The 21,049-nt window shown below is 55.3% G+C and overlaps 1 long non-coding RNA gene across 1 annotated transcript; it reads left to right on the forward strand.

The window, feature by feature from the left end:
- On the forward strand, positions 8,972 to 15,124 carry LOC110406943. Its single transcript, XR_002443654.1, has 4 exons — positions 8,972 to 9,019; positions 11,936 to 12,026; positions 12,604 to 12,696; positions 14,182 to 15,124. It is a non-coding gene; the product is annotated as an uncharacterized LOC110406943 (long non-coding RNA).

Raw genomic sequence — 21,049 nt, forward strand, 5'->3', positions numbered from 1 at the left:
TTTTTTTTTTTTTTTTTCTGGAAGGGAAGAGAAAATGACCTTTAGTTTAAAAGCCTGAAAGAATAAAGGTCTGAGCATTCAGAGCTGCCTGCACAAATATAGCCATAAAGGCCTTTTCCTGACAGTGGCTCCGGCCGCTCGCCCCATCCCTATGCGAGCCCCGCGCTGCGCGCTGCCCTGTGAGTTATCCTGGGTGAAGGGCGGCACCCAGCCCTGACCACAGTTCCTGCTTAGGAGGGCCAGTCCTGGTTTAAATTCTTCAAAATATTTACTATTCTTTGCTCTGTCCCTCCCCAGGATGAGATGTGGCAGATGGGATTTAGCGGACCGCCTATGTTCTCCCCAAAGCGCCGTTGGTAGCTGTCTCCAGGCACAGGTGGGACACAGCTCGGCAGCTGGGTGGCCAGGAGCTCACACCAACACCACCGACCCTGTTCCCCTTTCAAGCAGCCACAAGCCCTCCAACACACATCCCTGGGAAGAGGATGTGAGCCGAGGCCTTGAGGCTTGACCAAGCATCCAAACACGATGTGTGGTCTCATCTGTGAGTCCTATTCATTTTAGTCCTCCCCACCAGTCACCCTGGATATTTTTTCTGTAGTTATATCTCCCCAGTGGTTAAACAGATCATTCTGTGTACTTTTGTAGCCTCCGTGCTGGTTCTACCACTGGTCGTGACACTGTGGGCACGGCAGCATGGCTGAGAGCCCCCGGCAGCCATCGCCGACTGCCAGCACCTGCACTCTGATGAGGTCACCTCTTGGTACTGAAGCTGCAGCTCTCCAAATACACCTTGGCAGGCTTCCACTTTTCTTCTCCGAAGCCGTCCAGGCTCAATGCATGCAGCTGGAGCGATGCCCTGCCAGCGTGAAGGGGGACAGCACTGCAGCTGGGAGAGAGCCAGAGGGACACAATCACTGCTCAGGTCGTACGTCTGCACAACCCGGCACTAGGTGAAGGCGCATCTGGAGCTGCCGAGCTGCCGTGAGTCACCGTGCTGCAGGAAATGGTGTCACCCGCCAGCTCTGCTCCCGCGTATCCACAGCAGCCCCCAGCTCCAACAGTGCTTTTGCCTTCTGCTTCCACGAGTTTTGGACCAAGATCCTTCAGCTTAACCTGAAGCTCAGGTTCTGCTGATAGATCTGTTGGCACCAAGGGAGCCAAGCTGGGCAAGCCATCTCCACATCAAGCCTGGGGTGTCACTGGAATTGTTGTGAGAGCAGTATGTGGAACAGGTGGGGATGGCAGTGAGCAAGGATTTGCCAGCCTGCATTCCTCTTTCTGTTTCCCCTGAGCTCCCAACCATCATCTCAGTGCATTAAAGTCATTAATTAACCTGCGAGAACGATGAGACCTAAACTTTCCCCCAGTCGCTGCTGGCACACTGGCAGCCAGCCGTGTGCTGAGGACAGGCTCCACCAGCGAGGCAGGAATGTGCAAATAGCCCTGCAGGAATGTGCCCCGAGGAAAGCACAATTCACCCACTGGTACCCACTGCCTTTCCCTGGTGGGGATATCCCCAGTCAGCCACGGAACAGTGAGGCACCACCAGTGTGCAGTGTAAAAGCCAGCAGTGAGTTGTATAAAAAGCACAGCGCTGGTCCCTCCCCACTCCTTGCGCTGGCCATCAGAAAACAGCAGAAATTAGACCCAGCCAGGGCTGTGCACAGACAGCTGGATTCCCACCGCACTATGGGCACACAGATGACACCCAAGGGTCCCAGCAGAGAGGGGACAACACATCCAGCAGGGATGCTGGGCCCAACCTGCTGCTGAGATGGTGCTTTGAGCTCAAGCATCAGCCTTAAATCTGAGCTTTACTGATACCAGTCCTAGGCACAAAGCTACCAAGACTCAGTAGGTTATGCATGAGAACAAATACGAGCAGGATCAGGATTCAGGTGCCCCAGAGTGAATTAAATTGCACGTCTATTACTTCTTCTGAATTCCCTTTTTTCTTCTTTGTTTTGCTTTGATTTTGAGGTGTTTTTCTGCAATCACAGAAAGCGGCTCTGAGATTGGCTGTGCCATACCCTGCATTAGTTCAGCTGAAAGCTGTTTTCTAAAGGAAACATTTGCCATCTCTCCCCAGCTTTGATTTGCCTCTCCTGCCTGCTTGCCAGAGCTGATTCCGAGATGTTCATAGGAGAGTTTCTTTACACAGAACCAACCAGCTATTGTGCCTCAGCAATTTTGTTCAAGAAATAGAATGCGCATTCACTTGTGTGTGAGGAGTTGACACGTGTTTGATTGGTGTGCTTGAGAGCTCGGTGGGGAATACAGCAGCAAAAACACATTCCTGTGAGGAGCTATTTCAAAAGAAAAGAAACAAGGATCCAGGAGAGATAAGAAAATGAATGTCTGCAGAATCTGGGAAAGCCTCGTGCAGAGGGACGGAGACAAAGTACGAGAACGCACTTTATTTGTGACAAGCTTTCCATCCTGGGCAGCCAAACAGGACATCCTGCTTCAGTTCTCCTTCCTCTCTTTAATTAGCGTTGCGCTCGTTCGGGACGCTGCCATTAATGTCGTCTCAGCATTTCCATGACAAAGCCCTGTTTTTGCAGGGCTTTAGGAACTTGGCCCTAGAAAATCTGTTGTGAGCACAGAAGTGCTCGGCCCAGAGGTGGTGGTGGCCCTGCGGGGGCTTGGGGTGCAGGGACCCCTGCAAATGGCTCTGCTTTGGATCCAAGACATTGCACCCTCTGGAGCGTGTCATGTCACTGCAAACACAACACCCACATTTCCGAATCTATACGTTGCTGTGGAGCCCTTTGCTTTCGGATGGTTTGGCTTGGGCAGCCCGGAGAGGAAATCTCCAGCAATGCTTTCTTCCCTACTTGACAACAGAGCCTGGCTACAAAACTCTGGCCAAATTTATCCCCAGAAGTGGAGAGCCCCCAGAGCGCCATCACAGCGGGAAGAGCAGAAATGCAACTTGAACCCCAGAATAAGCTTGAAACAGAGTGCTCAGAACTGCCCTAGTTATAAACTCAATTCCCATTGTGCTCTATCACAGTGCATAACCGCCTCCCTCCAGGTCTCCATGGCAGGAGCTGGAGTTTGTGCTGGCACTGAGCATATGGGCAGGAGGAGTCCTGCTCCCATCCCTCATGCACCCGGCTGAAATCCATCCCTGCAGGGCAGCACCGGAGCAGGAGCAGTGCCAGCTCATTCTGCTCACACCTCTAGAGCTGCTCTTGGCCTGAGAGGTGCTAAATATTATTAGCAAAAAGAAAACACTTCTTTTTTTTTCTTTTCACGGTGGAAAAAAGCAGCCCTTCCAATTGAAAATATTATTGTGATTCTTCCACCCCTGAAGGGAGAGAAAACAGAATCCTTTGTTTCTGTTAAAGCCCCAGGTGCACTGCTGGCAGCCGGAGCGGAGCAGAGCCGGGAGAAGCTGCAAAGCAACATTTCAGCACAGGATACTCCAAAGCAGACAGGGTTAAGCTAAACATCCTTTCGCTGCTGCTCTTTCACTTCCCAATTCAGGGGGGGTAACACCATGACCCACACACTGCACTGGGGTCCCCGTCCTTGTGCAGCCAATCTCCAAGCCCCAACAGGTGCCAGTTTGCAGCCACAGGTCCTGGCTGGGCTGTGGGAATGGGTCACACATGCCACATGCTGCGTTCCTGCAGCAGGGATGGTTCTGCCCCATTACCACTCTCAGTGCCCTGCCTTCCATCACCACCGTGGCTTATGAGTTCTTTGCGCACAAGAAGCCCACTCTGGTTTCTGGATTTGATTTTGGGACCCAGGATGGGAGCAGGGCAGCCCCACAGGGTAGCCCCCAACATGGGCATGTCATGGGGGGGTACTGGTCTCCGTGCTGGTCCCCAGTCACAGCGCAGGGCGAGGCAGGGCAGGAAGGGAGCCGGCGGAGATGAGTGTTTCCTGACTCTCAGGAGCGAAACAGAAAAGCGCTGTCACTCAGCAGCCCCTGCGAGTGCAGAGGCAAGATAACTCCAGACACAGCCACCATCACTTCCCCCCTTTGTCCCTGGCTTTTTTCAGGCCTTCCTGAGCAGAAACGTCTCATCTCCGAAGGAATGTCGTTGCTGCGTGGCCGTGTTGCACGGGGCTGGAGGCTACTCACAGTGCGTCCCATGGTTGCGGCTGTCCCCGCTGCTGCTCTGTCCCTGGAACACGCTGACCCAGCCTGGGGGACAGCATCCCCTGCACAAAACCCAGAGGCACCCTGTGATTGGAAAGGGGGTGGCATTTCCACTCTTCAAATGAGGTTTTATTTTCCCCTGGCCTCCTTCTGAAAAGAGGATGCTGAATTTGGCTCCCTTTGGACACAGCTCACCATATGAGCATCTCTCATTTCAACAACAAACTGAGCCCGTGCCCCTTCCTCGCTGGTGCAAGATGACAGCTATCACTCAGTCACTCAGCCCTGCCCAGGTCCTGGGGACAATGGAGGCTGAAGTGACAGTGCTGGGTTTGCTGTGAGCCAAGGACTGCTGGGAACAGGAGGCAGTGGGCACTCCCATCCATGGCCCTCAGAGAGCACGACAGCAGTGTCCCCAAAGCCAAGGCTGGAATGCAGCAAGGCGGCTTTATTATCTCGCTCCCTGGCCTCTCAGGAACAAAATAATCTAACAGTCATAGAAACACATTTTTCACCAGGGGATTCTTCATTAGCTCTGGTTTCCTCTCACAGCTCGTTTCCTGGAAGCGCTTTGTGCTGTCAGAGGTGGGCAGGAGCTGTGGGATGCAAAGCTGCGCGTGCCCAGTTGCACCCATGTCCCTGCTGCACCCCTGGCTTGCAGCAGCATTGCGGTGACACTCTGCATTCCTGCCCACCACCAGCTCTCACGCCCTGGGTGATGGATTGCTGCTGGAAAAATACTTTTTTAAAATGTTTATCCGAACACAGAGGCCCAAGCACCTTGCAGTGCGCAGCACAGAGCCCACCAGCTGGCACAGCGCAGGCAGCCTGCAGCCCCACTACAAAGCAATCCTCACCGCTGTTTGTACTTCAGCCATAAATATTTGCTCCTGGATGTGGTTCTCCCAGGCAAGGTTTCAGCCCAAGAGCAATTGCTCATGATTTTTCTTGGCTGTTTACTTTTAGGGTTCTCTGGAGTTAAAAGCAGCTTTTTTCTAAAGCAACCACAATGGCAATATTATCACCAATTATTATAATAAGCCAATTGTGGATCTTGTGGCAACCAAATGCCAACAAATGATGCTGTAATCGGTGCCACTGCTCAGACACCGATGTCAAAAGAGCACAGGTCCTGTCCTCCCATTTACAAACTGGGGCCGTACACCCACATGAGCCGGGGAGCATTTGATGCCATCTGAACTCCTGGGGCAGAGTCCGGGTGGCAGCCAGGCAACCCCAGGGAGGGTTGAGGCAGTGAGGGGAAAAGGATATGGTGCTGCTGGGAGCTGCGGCCGTTTGAAGGCTGCGAGGGAAACAGGCCAGAGGGTTATCCAATCTCCCCGTGCAGACATTTCCGCCTGGCATGCCCCAGCGGCACAGTTGCTCCGCTTCATTAATAAATCACTAATCCCGCCCGCTGCGGCCGCTGCAGAGAGGAAACGGGAAGCGGTGCGAGGAGGGCCGGCGCAGGGTGAGTGTGCTGCTGTGCACAAGGAGGGGAGCTCACAGAGGTGCAGCCCATCCTCAGCTCCCCAACTCCAGCCTGGTGTGAAGGATGCTGAGCACCTGGGCATGTCTGTGCAGAGTCCTGATGAGCCAGGAAGGACCACAGGCACGTGTGGTGTGGCACAGCCCAGAGATGGACAGAAATCTTTACCAATTGCCACAAGTTCCGTTCCCCCTTTGCAGCTGCTTCCCAGCAGAGCTTTCTGAGGGCTCCGAGCCTCTCCAAGGCACTATTTCAGCCCTAAACAATGCAGGCAGCTTTGTTTCCCCTGGAACACAGATATGGTTTGTGCAAGGGAGCTTGGCAGTTTGGCAATTATCAGTGTAGGCTGGAGGGCAAAGGCAGGGCTCTCCACAGCAGCGGCTGTGGGTTCAGCCCCACTGAGTTACTTCGTGCACGGGAACCACTGCCCAGATGCAGCTTGCTGGGAACTGAGGTTGACACATCTGCAGCTGACAATTCAGAGCCAAGAACCAGAAATCCAGCCCTGGCACTTCCCTGTGCAACAGACTGGTGGCAGTGGGGATTTTGGGTGCCTGCCTGAAGGAAGGATCCTGGAGCAAATCCTGTGGCTGCTGCCACGCATCTCTGCAGAGCAAACCCTGGTGTAACGGCATGCTGGGGCCACTTGCAGATGTTTAAGCACAGATAACACGGAGCATCCCGCTGGATCAAGCTGTGTGCTGCTCCACGTCATGGCGTCCCAGTCACAGGAGTGATCTCTGCCCTTTCTGCAGGGAGCTGCTCCTCACTACATAGGGGTCTGGGCTAGCAAAGGTGTTCTGCAGTCCCCAGGCCCACATTAAGGCAGGGCACACAGGGCAGATGGCTGCTGGATAAGGGACATCGTGCACTCACCCTGCATACCAGCATCAGCAGGGCACAGCTGTCCTAGAGCTGGAGGAGCAGCACGTGCAGTGCGCATTGCTCCCTGTCTGACTTATTTCCCTGCAGGTACCCAGCATTCTCTGAGCCCAGAGGAGCTGTACTCATGCTGGGGAGACAGCAGAGCCCGTGGCACCGAGTCCCATTTGGGTCCCAGGTATTGATGGATGGACTGCTCACATCCCAGCCTGTGCCTCGGCCCTGGTGTACCTCAGGACATGAAGCACCAAATGAATCAAATTCCTGCCGCCAGTGCCATTTCCTGTTTTCCCCTTACAAGGGATCATGCTTCCCTGCAGTCCTTGACCCCGAGGACCAGTGCTAGAAAGGATGCGATGCACCAGGTCCGTGTCGGGTGCGGGGCTGGGCCATGCGACCGTCCCACAGCCCACAGGTTTGTTTGTCCATCTGCCCCAGCACAAAGCTGCGCGGTGCCTCCAGGCTGCAGCTTCCTCTGGGGACAGGATTGTGTGGCCGGGAGGGGAGAGGCACAGCCCCAGAACAAAGCAAACTACAGCACGGAAAACAAAGCCGAGCCTTTGATACAAACCCTTTTCTTCCCTCCCTGAGCAAGACACCGGTGTCACCTTCTCACTTGCACTTCCCCACGACTGCAGCTGGATCCCCTGTTTGGGGACGTGCAGACCTTCATGGCGTGCGGTGCTCACGGAAGCGTCCCAGTGGGACAGATGTTGGCCTTTCACCTCCGTCAGACCGGACCCACCTCCTCCTCTGCTAGGAAATGATGCTGTTTTAACTTTTCACCATTTCAAAGCATCAAGTGAGCGTTGATCAACCCTTGATGATGGTGTTTTCACTCTCAGGGGTTGACACGAAATTTCAGCACCGCTTTTGTTTCATTTTCCATCCATTAAGGGAGCGTCAAAAGTCAGAAATCCCTTCCAGGCAACTCAAACCCAGCACTCCCCAGGCAGCCTGAGAGCAGAAATCTTCCCCAACACATCACTGCAATGAAGACAGAGAGTAAGCAAAGCAAGCAGTGCTCTGGGGAAGGGCAACATGAAGGCAGCTGGGACATGTATTCAGCCAGTACTGAGCAAATCCAGCACTTGTGAGCATTCTTGGCAAAGGAAACCCTGACAAGTATTACTCTGGGGGGCTAAAGACCAGTTTTGCTGTCCTGCAGGGACATGACAGGGAGCTCTGTGGCAGGGCTCAGCTCCCTGACATAGGGATGCTGCTGCATGGATGCTCTGCTCTTTCCGAGCTTGCTCCTGTGCCCACGTTGCAATCACAGTGAGATAAAATCTCCGCTCCCACGCGCTGGGCTCTCAGCTCCGGTTACAACACACTTAATCCTTGAGCTGGGTTGACATTGCAGCTTGGGGCTGATTATGTGACCCAGTTATGAGACAGCAAGGCCCTAGCGAGCTCGGAAATGTTAAATACATTGTAATTGGACCCCTGGTGCCTCCACTTTCCTGTGGAAGAAGAGGCCCTGGTAAGAGAGTTTCCCCGTGCTGGGGCCATCCCCAGTGTGCAGCCAGCTCCTGAACCACCCGACAGCAGTGAAACCAAAGGAAATCAAATCCGCCTGCTCCTGGTTTATCCCAGAAGGAAATGGGAGCGGGGCTCGATAGGGAGTAATCTCCTCAGGGAAGGAAGGGAAGAGCTTTGCACTTTCTGCTCCTGCTTTTGCTGTTTACTTTTCTGGACCTTTCCTATCAAATCTCTATAAAACTCTGCCCCAGAGTGATTCCAGCACCTGGCACTAATGCTTTCAGCAAGGAGCATCCCACGGCTCCCAGACACGTGCCCAGGCTCTCCTCGGCTCCATGGCCTTGGGACATGCTCCGAGGTGATGTTTTGATATGAAGAGCTGCAGTTCCCTAGCCCTGAAACCTTTCTGCTTCTGCCTCCAGTACACAGAGAAGGGATGGGATTGCAATGCAGCTCCTATGCTCGGGTTGGTGAGGTGGGCTGCCTTGATGTACTTAGCTCAGACACTTCAGGGAGGGATGTTCCTGTGGCTTGCCTTGCTTTGAAATGAAAGCCCTTGGAAGAAAAGAAACACTGGAGCCTCCTCCAAATGCACTTAATTGATTCAGCTTGTCACATTAACATCAAAACAGGACAACTGCAGCATGGCCTGGGCCTCATCTCACACCCACCGAGCCCAGAAAGCTCCACAGTGCTTCCTCGGGGCTGGGCTCATCGGCTGTGGGGATGTGGGCAGGGTGCAAAGGACCTGAACCACGAGCTGTGCCTTCGTACAGTGCTGCACACACCAGGGCCCTTCCCCAGGGAGCTGCTGGGGATCGTAGTAAGGATGTGTAGTGGAAATGCTAAGTCATGGCCTGAAGTGGTGATGGAGCACCTGGTGGGAAGGCAGGGCCAACCCAGGAGAGCTCAGGTGCATGCAATGAACCTGGGTGACCAGAAGGGGTGGAGGCAGGATCCACCCCTGCCCAGCCCTCATTTAAGGGTTGGCAGTGGAGGTGAGGGTATCTTGCTGGAGATTCTTGTGTACCTGAGGCCTTCTGTGGGTAAGCAGATTCTTTCCTTTGTTTCTACATCACTAATTGCCACATTTGAGTACCTGCTCACTTGCTGCACCCTCGGACTTTGCTACTACTCTGCCGTTGCTGTGCTTCCCATTGTGTTACAGGATGTCATTATGCTGAGTGCACCCTGAGGTGATGCTGCTGTTTCTCCATGCATCGATGCACACAGCAGCTAGTCAGAGGGTGTCCCTCACTGAGCTTCTATGTCCATCCAGCATGGCCATGCTGGTGCCCCCAGCCCCTCATTGCCTCCTTCCCTGCAGCTGACCCTAGCTGATAACCTTGGGAAGCTCCCCTGCCCCTGAGGAGCTGGGATGAGGGAAGATGTTGACTTTTAACCCCCCTTCTGTGCTTCGTTTCCCCCCTCCTGAATACATTGGGCTCTCCCTTGCTGCCTCCTTCACAAATCAAATCCATCCATCTCCCTGCTGCCAGAGGGCTCCTTGCAGCTGGAGGCCCCCAGGACTTCTAGAAGCCTTTCTTACAAGGGGGAAGAGCTTCTCTTAATACCGCAATCTTGCCTGCACCCTCAGCCATCAGGTCCCTCAGGTGCTTGCCCCTGTTGGGCTTGCAGTGCAGACCTGCCCTGTGCTGCAGCAGCTCATGGTCACTTGGCTTTACACTTCTAGGAGGTATTTCTGTCACTAGTTACATTAGGAAAGAGAATGGATTTCAATATGCTCATGGTTTCCTGCCCAGGGCTCCTGAGCTGGGGCAGGAGGCGAAGTAGGAGTCCCTTCTCGCCTTGTTGAGGTTTGGTCACTGCAGGGGCCCTGGGTGCAGAGTGGTGACAACAGGGCTGCTGCAGCTCTGCTCAGTGCTTAAACCACCAACCTCAGCCAAGGCACCTGGAGAGATGGAACCTGACCTCTTCCCCTCCCAGCCTGCCCAGGAGACACAAGGAGCTCCACACACCCAGCTGGGCCCCTGGAGATAACGGCGGGGCTTTGATGTGAAGGGAAAGTGAGCCATCCCATGCAACCCTTATCTGCCTTTTCTTCTGCCCTTGATGTGAAGGAGTAATGTGGGAGAATGCACTCCCCTAATGACATTCCTGGGCTGTGGGATGAGGGGGCAGTGATCACAGCATGGGGACACCATAGGTGGTGGCCACCCCAGGGCCACGCTGAGGCTTGGGCACAATGTGGGGACACCCAGGTGGATCAGAGGAAACTCGGTGGGGCCCCGGTCCCCCTGCCTGCTCCTGCCCTCCTCCGGCGGCCGTGGGAGGTTTTCCTTGGCTCGTTCCCATCGGCCAAAGGCTGCTGGCTCACATGGAGGCAAGCCTTTTCTGCAGCCCCCAGCACGGCAGGGATGATCATCTTTGTGCTGCAGGAACTGCCCTCATTATTAATGCTAATGGGGTGTTCCCAGCCCGAGGAATTACCATAAGTAATCCCAGCCCCGATCCCGCCGGGCGCTCTGCAGGAGATGTGCATGATGTTTTGCTGTGTCTGGGACTAAACATAGATGCGATGGGGAGGAGGAAGCAAGGCCAAGGGTTGGGAAGGGGAGAGGCACATGTGCAGTTCTGGGATGGGACGCTGCCTGTACACGCTGCACCCGCAAGCTTAGGAAGGAGAAGCACACCCCGCTGCGGCCACTCGTGCACTCGTTAGAGCTGTTGGCATCAGAAAATGCAGAAGGGCCACGGGGACCGCAGCAAAGCCACAGTGCCTGGGCTGTGGGAGGCAGCTGGGAGTGCTGGGGGCTCAGAGGGCTTCTTAGGCATTGTTCTAAGCTTCAGGAACACTCCTACGCTGGTTGTGTTTTGGGAGAGTTTCAAGGAGGAAAATACACAGAGCAAAGAGAAGCAGCATCAGTGGGCGACAGGAAGGTGGAGTAGGAGAGCTGCAGAGCTGAGTGCTTTGAGAGCACGCTGCTGGGCTACACAAATAAATTCAGCATCTGGAAATGACTGGGGTGTCTTCGTGTGCACGTCAGACTGAGGCAGTGGCTTTCACGTAGGAAGGGGAAGGAGGATGGATGCAACATAAACATTGAAATACTTCACGTCATGCCCTGCCAACAAAAAGTCTTTTTGGAGCTGCTAAATGGTTTGTTTCATCATTTTCAGATATGAAATGTGCTTTTTGGAAGCGGTGAGTCCTCTGACAGATTGGTCCCAGCTTATAGAGGAAGAGAGGGGGGAAAAAGGTTTTAATGGATATTAAATTACCTCCAATAAATAAGGGAAAGATTTCATTCCACATGGAGCACATTAGCAATGTGATTCCAGGAATGAAATCTGTCAGACATTTTTGGGCCTGACCCTGTCTGATTTTTCTGTGTGGTTTTGGGTGCAGCTACAGCTTACAAACACCCATTTCCTCCCCATTTCTCGCCCAGAGCCGCCCTGCTGCTGATGGGGGCCCAGGACAGCAGTGTGCAACACCGCAGCAGTCAGATGTGGTTAATTCACTTTGGGTGCTGCTGTTTGAAAGCCCTCTGCAAACTCCAGCTCCTGGCCTCAAAGCCTAGCTGCAGCGGAGGTTATTGCTCTTCTGGGCTCTGCCATGTGTTACTGTTTATTTGCTCTGTGTGCCAGGAGAGCCCCCACATCCATTCTGTTTGCTTAGAAGCTGCAAATTTGAGTTTGATTTGGCAGGATGGAGCCCTGGGGCTCTCCTGGCTGTGTTTGAAACAGTTGCTGGCTCTGAAAGGTCTCCAGTGCCTGAGGTTGCGGTCCAGAAGAGGTGAGGGAGAAAACCAGTTGGAAACTGCAAAAAGAAAAGGAGAGGAAAAGTGTGGTGATAATAGAGGAGAAAATGGAGGCAGACCCAGCATGGCACAGCACAGGGCCCATCTCATGCTGCGGACGTGGGGCCCTGCCCAGTGCTTGGTGGCATAGCCAGAGTCCAGCTTGCAGCCCAACCCATGTTTCCATGTCCCTTACAGAGGGATGTACACAGGGCTCAGCGTTCCCAGCCCAGTGGTGACACTCTCTTGAGGCAGCAGACACAGTGGAGGCTCTGGCTACCCAAGCAAGGTAATGACCTTCTTGTCTCAGTGTCCAGCACACTCTGATGTACTCCCCCTGGACCCTCAGGGCTGCTGTGCCCCTACTCTTCTGAAACACCCAGGGGGAGGCTGGGAATGCTTGGCTGCTCTCCCAAGGAGATTTTCCTTCACAAAACACAATCGCACGCGGCAGGCAAGGCTCAATCCCTTTTCTCAGCAGCCAGTAGGAGGAAGATGGAGGTGGGACAAGGGGTGGGCCCCCTGCAGCTGCTGGGATGGCCAATGCTTTTGTTCCATGTTCAGAGGTGGAGGCAGAATTAGGATGTTTGAGGGGTTAAAGCTGTACTGGTGGCATGGGATAGCTGTGCAATCGTATCAGGCCGGATATTAGGAAAAAATTATTCTCAGAAAGAGTGGTGAATTATTGGCCCAGGCTGCCTGGGGAAAGGGTGGAATCCTCATTCCTGGAGGGGTTCCAGGACTGTGGAGATGTGGCACTGAGGGGCATGGTCAGTGGGCACAGGTTGAGGTTGGACTTGGGGATCTTAGAGGTCTTTTCCAGCATTAATGATTCTGTGATTCAATGTCACCCCCCCCAAAAACAGGAGCCAGAGAGGTTGGAGTGGCCTTCTACCAGGAGAGCAACAACACCAGCTTCCACTGCCAGCGCCTTGGAGAGGGCTGTGTTGTCCTTGCAGGTTTAGTAGAGCCACCATTTGACCCTTCTACATAAAAACAAACAAGCCCAAGTGCTTTGCATTTTCACCTTCCTCACAGGGCACTTGGCGTGGAGGCCCATGCCCAGCTCTGCCCCCTTGCCCCTCCGAGGCCTGGCAGCCGGTGGGCACGGCCGGGGAACGGGCAGCCCGGTGCTGTCGCTAGATGGCGACACCGCCTCAGAAATGGCCGCCGGGGCTGGTGGGGCCTAGTCTGGGGGGCTGAGCCCCACAGAGCTGCTGGGGGGGCTCCCCTTGTCCTCGTAGGGCTTCTCGAGGGGTCTCTGTGTCTTCTGCGGTCACCCTGTGTTTGCACAGGCACCAGCGTGGGGTCACCGTGGAGGCCAGGCTGCTATCCTGCCATGGGGCGAGAAATCTGGGGCAAAAGGGCGCACATGGGGCTGGGGCATGCACCCTGCAGCCCCTTCAAGGAGAATGAGGACGTGTGGGGTCACCCCAGCCATAATTCCCAGGGGCTTTGGGTGCAGAGGAGTGCTTCGCACCAGGCCACGATGGCAGCAAGACCCACACCGCCATGGAGGGGAGCGTTCACACTCCCCAGCCCCACAGGCTTCTGTGGGGCACAGCACCATCCATCCAACCCTGGGGCCCCCCAACACCCACAGGGACCCCATGCTGCTGGGTGTTCCCCTAGGGACTGGGTGCTGCCGCCATCACCCAGGGCAGCAGATGGCACACAGGGATGGGTGAGAGGAGCCTGTGTTGCAGTCACCCATGAGTAAACACAGGCGTGATGGACCTCGTGCACTGGAGTAGGAGGCTTTCCTGCTCACTGCAGCCTCACCCGATGGGCCTGTCCCTCATCCCCACCAGCTCAGCAGACATGTCATGGCTCCAGCGCTCCTTGCATGTGCTCATAGTTCTCTGCTCTTCAGCAAGCTTTACTTTTTGCTTTTTTTTTTTTTTTAATCTTAAGTCTGAGTGTATTGCAGCCTGAAGAGCTACTTTTTCTGCCAGGTAAGGAAAAGGACGGGAAGCTGCCTCTGCTTTGAGTACCAGAGCAATAGATGATCCTTGGGGTCCTTTCCAAGCCATTCTATTAATAGGGAATTTGTCAGACCCCACTAGCGGGAGAGGCCACTCTCACCTGCTGGGCTGCTGAGTTGCCCACAGTGTATGTTGAAGTCATGAGCGAAATACTGTTCTCTGGAGAGAAACAGGAAGGTGGGCTTTGAGTCAGAAGATCTAGGAGGGCTTTTTCAATGGGAGCCCTAAAGCAGAAATCCATTATCTTCTGGGTCAGGAGCAGACTCGTGGCAGGATAAAACAACTCCCTCCCCTTGCTGGATTGATGTACTTTTAAACTCACTACATCTTAAACAAAGTGAAGGCAGCAGGTATGGGCCAGGACTGGAACGGCACAGGAGTGGAATTTCTCAGGCTTTCACACCCCCTTAGCCACATTGCTTTGTTACGTTTCTGACTGTTCTTGCTCTGGGTGTGCAGGTCGAGATGTGGAAGGCAGTGGGACATCTGGACGTGCCCCTTTGCCTCCAGCCTTCCTTCCCATTGCACGGATCCTCCCTGCAGGGCTGCTCCTGTTCTCAGTGCCACCTGACCACAGCTGAGAACAGAAGAGCTCAGAGAACCGCATGTCGTTGTGTCCCCACTCCAAGGAAACCCAGGTGGAGAAGTGGAAAATATCTCGTTTCATGCCTAGACCACCCCAGACTGAAGGGTGTGAGCCTGCAGGGTGGTCTAAAACACCCTGCAGCACGGCGGAGGAAAGCCCTTCACAGCGCTGAACGCTCAAACCTGGTTGGATGCAGGCAGAGGGTGGAGTTGTGTACCCAAGGGGATAGGGTCCGCTGTCCCCATCCATGCAAAATCATCAGTGCTTCCCGTGGAGATGCATCAGCCACCCGCAGATGGAAAGCAAAGCCCTCACTGAGCTGCACACATCCCCAGCTTGGTCCTGGTGGACCCTTGTGCTGCCCCACAGCCAGCCCCATGCCACGGCGCTCGCACTCCCAGTGCAACCGGTTCCCTCCCAGCCACCAGGCCATTCCTGGGCAAGGATCTGCAGCTTTAAGGCACAGCCTGGCCACAGAGCAGGTTGCTCTTCCCATCCTCCTGTGGCCTGCCAGAGTCAACTTAGCTGAGAGTAATTAGTGTGGTTATCAAGGGAAGAGGTGGATTAATGTGGGAAAGTCATTGATGAAGGCAGAGAAGGGCAGATGCTTTCCTGGAGTCCCCAATCAATACAGACCTTGGAGGATGAATGAGGGCTTCAAAGAAAAGCATCAGTGAACAATTGAATGCTTTTAGCTCCCGGATGGCTGCTCTGCCTGAAGCAATGAGCGAAATATGGCACGGGGCACCCCGCACGCTCTTGCAATTATCCCTGACTTGTGCCTCTGAAGGAGCCTCTGCCCATCAGCCACCTGTGTGAGAGGAGGACGCTGGTGGGGCGGGAGGGAGATGGGCACTGAGGATGAGGAGGAGGTCGTAAATTGGTGCCCGGCCCTTGTTCTGCTCCCTGGAGCCTCTGTGCTCTCCTTGCCCTGGCTGTTGGCCTACATTGGTCCCCGCACAGTGACCGTGCCAGCCCTGCAGCGTCCCCTCCTCCTGCTCCATTTTGCTTTAATTGTGCCATGTGGAAAGTGGGGCAGGAAGAGCCGGGAAGGCGGCCGGCTTTGTGCAGGGGATGCGCTGCCTCGGCCAGCAGTGACACCGGGCTGCTGGCCACCACAGCTCCCAGTGCCAGCAGTCCTGCCTGCAGCTCGCATGCGATGCACATGGCCTTATCCCCATGCCCAGAACTTCCCCTTGTAGGTTTTGTACCTTCTGGAAGGCGCAGAGAGGCGTTTTCCCATTGGACGCATGGAGGCACAGAGCAACCCAGGTCCCCAGTGCCCCTCTGTGCCACCCTGCAGCACACAGGAGCTTTACTCGAAAGCCAAGCGGGGTGTGATGGTGCTGCAGAGAGGGGAAAAAAGAAAACTAAACAAAACGAATCACAGCATGTTTTTTTTTTTGTTTTTTTTTTTTGCACTCCTGGCCCCTTCTCTGTCATCCCCGCTGGAATGTGCCTCCGAATTCCTCGCTGCGTGCTGCTGCTGGCTTTGCCTCTGATTGTTTGCAGCGATTGTGTTTTTCCCACACTCCGGATCATGCCGAGGGATCACCCGTGGCTCTGTGCCGGCTCCCTATCACCCCCAGCACAATGTGCAAGCGCAGGCGAAGCAGCGAGTCGAGAGCCCTGGCGGAGCGCAGTGGGCGCTGCGTGACTTGGCCCTGAGTCACCCCGTGCCCTATGGGGCAGCTCCCCTCTGCTCCCAGCCTAGCACCTGCACCAGGTGCACGGTGGGCAGCTCCCTCACCTCCTCGTGCTGGACACGTCCGTGGGGTTGAGCAGGGCGGGAGGTGGAGATGGAGCTCCTGTCTTTCCCATATTTCTCGTCGCTTTGGCCTCTGTCTCCGTGTCAGATGTCTTTGCTTGCTGGTGAAGCTTTGGGAGCGTTCCTTCATCCGAGCATCTGGGTTTTTGCTCTCTGCACCCCATGGAGAAGGAAGGAGTGGCAGCAGGGATGTTTTTAACTCCTGCACGTTGTTTTTTCTGGCTGAAACCGTGTCCCCTGCCTGGTGTCACTTCCCTGCTCTGTGCACACAGGGCAGCTGCGGTTTCCATCAGCCTGGACACACTGGGGAGGTGCCCAAGCCGCAGTGCTGGGATGTCACAAAAATGGCTGGGACCAGCTGTGGTCACACGGATCTCCATGTCCATTCCCAATTCTGTGAACCTCTAAGGCAGAGTCCACCTATGCTCTCCATTGCACTAGCTGAGCACCTGGCAGCCATTTCCCCTCCCAGCAGCCCAAGGTGCCCTTGGAGCCCTGAGGACCTCCAGGAGGTCAGGACGCATCTGCAAGCCAAGCACCAAAAATCCAGGCACCCCAAAGCAGCCTGCACTCTGTCCCATTGATGCACTACATTTTGCAAAGTGACTCCGTAAATAGTTAAATCTGATCTGTAGGTTACAAAAGGAGAAGTTGAAATGTGCCTCAGACCGTACAACTGATCCCCGAGGGGACCTGGACCCCAACCACATCCCCCAGCCCCCTCCTGCCTCCACACCCAGCTCTAATCTCAGGGCTCAGGGCTCCGAGCATGAGTAAACTCACCTGTTATTTGCAAGCAATTCACCCACAAGTACTTGACAAACATAAGCCTGTAATTAAGTAAATAACACAAGCCTTCTCCCCCATTATGCAGCGCTGCAGACCGACTTCTGTTTAAATTGTTTTATGGCGAAGAGTTTTAAATCACTCTTTTTATTTGAGATGAGGTAAAGGCTAAACAGAGAGAAATAAAAATTGGGAGAAAAAGGCCTGGATGGGCGGCTGCCAGGCTCGGCCCTATCTCTGCTTTTCTCATAGGAAACCCCCATAAAAGCGCTGAGAACAGGGCACCCGCAGCATCGCCTTCTGTTCTGCTGCTATCGCAAACCAAACATAGTGGAAGGTGAATGTAAACAGTTCCTTCAGCCCGATCAAATCGCCAGATGTCAAATTAGCGCACTCAGTTAAGCCTCGGCCCTAATTGTGCCGTTTGCTGTGCAGGCACAGCCCTCGGGGAGGGGACACCTCTTGGCCCCCGCTCCCAGTCCTGCTCCCGTGCACCCCACGGCTGGGTGTGGGGCAGGTTCCCACCTGAGAGAAGCCCCTGGGGGAGCACCCCCAGTCTGGGGAAGGGGCAGAGCCACCGCAGACAGCCGTGCCCCCCAGCTCAGCATCTCCCCCCTGCTCCCCACTGCTGCCTCCTCCAGCAGCTCTGCACGTCTGCATCTCCTCCAGCCCCTCTCTTGGTTGCAGGATGCAGCAATGCCTCCCCAGCAGCTTCTGCGGGACCCAGCACTCACCGCTCCGCTGAGCACAGCCAAGCTTTCCGCACGCAATCCCCAGCTGGCTGCATGCACACACAGCACAAACCCACGTCGGTGGCTACCCAGGCGCTGCTGGCCATCCTTATCACGTTTTCTCAGTAGCAGCTCTCCCTCCTTCCCCACACAATGAAGGTCAGGGCACAGAGGGACGTTTGCTTCCTCGCCATCAGCACAGCCTGATTTTGTTGGCTTCTCATCCTTCCTGCCCAGCAGATCCCTGCTCCCCGCATCCCGCGCTCCTCACCCTGCGCTGCGGTGCAGCCCAGCCCCGCCAGCTGCCCAGCAAGGATGTGATGCTGCTCGCGCAGGCTCCCACCCGAGTGAGCCGGGAAATGACCAAAACGGGAAATTATTGGGAGTAAACAACCATCTGCAGCTTTTTTTACCACTTAGAGGACACTTTTTTTTTTTCTTTTACAGGACTCAGCCATTTCTAAGGATGGGAAAGGCCGTCCCACTGCAAGCCCGCTGGGTGACCGTGGCCTGGGGGACACTGGGGACACTGAAACTAAACTATTTTTTGTGTTAGAAGAGCAAGCACCGAGCTGGCCAAAGACAAATTGTGAAGTGGCCTCAGAGGTGCCTCTGCCAGTGTCTAATGTGCACATAGGTGGTGTAACGTGAGATCAGAGAGGTGGCAACGGTGTCACTGCTGGTGTCACCTAGGGGCAGCAGACTGCAAAGGGGAGCTCAGCCTCTTATTAGACAGCAGATCACCCACACAGGAGAAACCTTTCGGGTGTGTAGGAAGCTGGCTGGTTTCCTGCCTCAGCACTGCTCTCCTGGCCTGGATCTTCTTGGGGAAAAGGGAGCTCCGTCCAGCAGGCACCTCTGTGCCCTAAAGCTCCCAGGTCCCACAACAGAGCCACATGTCCCTGTCCTGAGGCATAGAAAGAGGTGAAAAGGATCAGGGATGTGGGTCTTGTGGTGCCGCTGGCAGCGCTCGTCACGCTGTGATCTCCACAGCCTCTGGTGGCAAGATGGGCTGGGCAGGGAACCAGCTCTGGGCCCCAAACTCCTTGTGATGGAGAAGGTGAGTCCAAGGTGTGCCCTCCTCTGAGCTGCACTGACCCATCTTATGGCAGTGGCTATGCTCTGCCATCCCACAATGTGCCATCCCATGATGATGCATCCTGCCATGCTGTGCCATCCCACAGTGTGCCATCCCATGACGTGATGTGCTGTGCTGTTCTGTGCCGGGCCAAGTGAAGCTGTGCCACAGCAAGCAGTGCCATGCTATGCCATTCTGGCCAAGTTCTGGTTCAAGAGAGGAGCCCGTGGAGGACACAGCATGAGCTCTGCAGGCTGCTGCTCACCAGGGCTGCAGTGGTGCAGGAGCAGGAGGGCATGGAGCCGGCTGGCTGGGTTTTCAAACCCATTGGTTCGTGGAAGAGTAGGCAAGGGAGGGGCAAGGGAGCAGCCTGCCTCGTAATTGCTTTAATTAAGCAAGCTCGCTCCGAGCAGGATCCCACACTGAGCACACCACGTTAGGGCTGCGCCTTGCACACTGAGGACAGGTGTCTCTCTATCCCCTACTAATGCTGCTGTCCCTGGAAGGGTGACAATCCCTTCCTGTCCCCACTGCCCTGGTGGGAGCATCCCTCCAGCCCTGGCCATGCTCTGCTCCAAAGTTGGCTCCCAAGAGGCTTCCCCATCCCCATCAGGCAGCAAAAATCTTGTCCAAGGGTGCAGCCTTTAGATACGATGGCTTTTGGGAGGCTGGGCATACACCAGTTCCATGCAGGCTGTTGGGAAGGGAAGGTGAGGGAGGGCTCCCAGTGATGCTCGAGGGCATTATTAGGGTCCCCGTGTCCTGGTAGCACGGGGCTGCCAGGACCTGCTGTGCTGTGCAGGACCAGGCAAGGTGCTGTGTGTGGGATCTGGCCCCGGGGCATTCACTCAGCTCTTGTCCAAGTGACGCAATGGAAAGCGGCAAGCAGGAGCGTGCCTTGCCCCTACTTGCAGCCCTTCCAGCTGTAGGGCTCGATGCTGGAGATAACCGGCCTTGATGGGACGGCAGGACAAGTTCCAACACTGCTTCCCAGCGGCTGCTGCCAGCTTCGGAGCGTGAGAAAATACCGGGCAGGGAGAGAAGGAACAGCAGCACACGGATGTTTAGAGATGATTGATATTTTTATGGTGAAGTTGGGATTTTGGGGTTCCTCCATCTCTCCACATGGCAAGTCACTTGGCTTGGGCTTGCACGCACGTGTTGGGCACGGAGCTGCTCATGGGCGACCAGGGGCTGGGTCATGCCCACACTCCTTGTCTGTGGCCAGCAGCCGGGCACAGCCCTGCACGCAGCACGTTGCCCATGGTAGAGCCACGGGTTGGGCTGGGCCCTCCATAGTGGCCATTTGGGAAGGAAATAAACAAAGCTCCAGCAGCAGAATCACCCCAGCAGTGTCCATCTATCTCTATGGCCAAGGACAGCTCAGGGCTGGGGTCAGCGTGGGGTGCAGCTGAGGACCAGCTGCAGGAGATGGAAGACGCGGCAAAGGCCACTCACGCACATTGCTTTTAAACAGGCGGTGAAATAACTCTTAATTCTCCTTAAGATATCAATGCCATGGAGACAACCTGACCCTTCTCGAGATGCTCTGGGCATTGCGTTCCACTCCTCTCCCCAGCGCCCAGCTCGTGCTGCAGAGCAGCAACCAGCTCTCATCTCCCAGCAGGTAGTGGGACATGTCCGGGCATAAGCCAGCTCCCTGCTGCAGCCGAGGAGCACCGCACGCTGCCTCGTGTAGGGTCTGGTGTGGGCAGGAGCTCTGGGACACGTCCCCAGCATGGCCCTGTCCCCCTCCATGCTCTCTAAGGGGAGGAAAAAAACACAAAGGACGAAGCTCAGCGCTTTGGGGAAGTGCCCTGCCTAGTGCTCCAGGCCTAGGTGCCTTTTCTGAGTGACGCTGCAATTGTAAAAAATAGAATTTTTCCTAAATGAAAATGAGACTGAGCCACAGACTGAAGGAACTAGACCAGAAAGGCACAGCCTGCTTGAAAATCAATTTCCTTGAAGAGCAGCTGCTCGGGGCAAGGAGAGCCTTCAGGCAGCCCAGAAACAGGGAGGTAGATCCACCGGGGGAATGGGGTGCGCTATCAATTAATTGGGAGCCTGCCTGTGTTTCCTGTTGTTATTTTTGTCTGCATGTGCAAAAGCAAAAGCCACACGCCTCAGAAGCTGAACACGCACTCTTTGCCTCCAGCGCTCCCAGCAAACGCGTGTTTCCGCTCGGTGCCGGAGGTTTTGCCCTCGCCTCCGTATCGAAGCCGGGACACGCGTGGTTTGGGTTGGGAATGATGCCCCCGGGCGCTCCACCTGCCCGCTCCGTGCGGGAGGAGCCTCACACCGTGGGATTTCTCATCCCGTGGAGCAGCGGCACAGGGCAGCGGCTGTGCCCGGGCACGTGCCCTCGAACTGCACAGCCA

This window comes from Numida meleagris, chromosome 16, assembly GCF_002078875.1.
Source record: "Numida meleagris isolate 19003 breed g44 Domestic line chromosome 16, NumMel1.0, whole genome shotgun sequence".
Classification (NCBI taxonomy): domain Eukaryota; kingdom Metazoa; phylum Chordata; class Aves; order Galliformes; family Numididae; genus Numida; species Numida meleagris.